Source organism: Rhinopithecus bieti, unplaced genomic scaffold, assembly GCF_001698545.2.
Source record: "Rhinopithecus bieti isolate Rb0 unplaced genomic scaffold, ASM169854v2 scaffold_81282, whole genome shotgun sequence".
Classification (NCBI taxonomy): Eukaryota; Metazoa; Chordata; class Mammalia; order Primates; family Cercopithecidae; genus Rhinopithecus; species Rhinopithecus bieti.
The window spans coordinates 1,557,576-1,558,980 of record NW_016830182.1 but is presented as its reverse complement, the minus strand read 5'-3'; the positions used below and the strand labels follow the sequence as shown (position 1 = coordinate 1,558,980).

General features: G+C 53.9%; 1 pseudogene; it reads left to right on the top strand.

The window, feature by feature from the left end:
• Nucleotides 1-53: 53 nt before the first annotated feature.
• On the top strand, nt 54-1,094 carry LOC108524224 (uncharacterized; annotated as a pseudogene).
• The last annotated feature ends 311 nt before the right edge of the window (nt 1,095-1,405 follow it).

Below are 1,405 nucleotides of genomic sequence, written 5' to 3'. Positions count from 1 at the left end.
GGGACCTCATCCACCTGCAGCTGTCAGTCCTCCGGGACATCATCCACCTGCAGCTGTCAGTCCTCTGGGACCTCATCCACTTCCTGCAACTGTCAGTCCTCCTGGACACCATCTACCTGCAGCTGTCAGTCCTTTGGAACCTCATCCACCTCCTGCAGCTGTCCGTCCTCCCGGACATCATCCGCCTCCTGCAGCTGTCAGTCCTCCCAGACATCATCCACCTGTGGTTGTCAGTCCTCCGGGACCTCATTCACCTCCTGCAGCTGTCAGTCCTCCTGGTCACCATCTACCTGCAGCTGTCAGTCCTCTGGGACCTCATCCACCTCCTGCAGCTGTTGGTCCTCTGGGACCTCATCCACCTCCTGTGGCTGTAGGTCTTCTGGGACCTCATCCACCTCCTGCAGCTGGTGGTCCTCTTGGACCTCATCCACCTCCTGTAGCTGATGGTCCTCTGGGACCTTATCCACCTTCTGCACCTGCAGGTCCCCTGGGACCTCATCCACCTCCTGCAGCCGTAGGTCTTCCAGGATCTCATCCACATCCTGCAGCTGTTGGTCCTCTGGGACCTCATCCACCTCCTGAAGCCATAGGTCTTCTGGGACCTAATTCACCTGCAAATTGTGTCTGTCCTCCAGGACCTCATCCACCTCCTGCAGCTCTTGGTCCTCCTGGACCTTATCTATCTCCTGCATGTTTCTGTCCTTCAGGACCTCATCCATCTTTTATAGCTGCATTTCCTCTGGGACATCATTCACCTTTTTGTTCTGTGAGACCTCTGGGACCTCCGACTACATCTTCACTTAGTAACCTCTGGATCCTCAGCCACGCCTTCTACCTGGGTGGCATCTGGCCCCTGAACAACCACCTTCACATGAATCTCTTCGGCTACTTCAATGATCTCCACTCGTGGCCCCCGGGACTTCAACCACCTCCTCCACCAGGGTCTCCTCTAGTACATCTGCCACCTTCTCCACTTGGCTGGCCTCTGCTGTCTGAACTGACTCCTCCAGGACCTCAACCAGCTCCTCTACTCATTGTGGCCTGTAAGACCTCGACCACCACCTCCACATGTACCATTTGGTATGTTTATCTGAACAGTATGAACTGAGTTGCAAAATGGATTCAGCTTTCCTTTCTTGAATGAATAAAAATGTCACAGATTGTACTGCAGGGCTTTACAACGCGAGGGTAGCACGTGCTGAGGATGTGGTCACTTGGCTCAAGTTTCTGAGACTACAAGTCAGTTGCATTATTTCCTCATTATGACCTTGGCAGCAGGTATCTTCTATAGATGAGGAAAGAGTTGTTTTTTTTTTCTGGCGGGGACAGAGTCTCACTCTGTCACCCAGGCTGGAGTGCAGGGGTACACTCCTGGCTCACTGCAACCTCCACCTCCAGGGCTCAG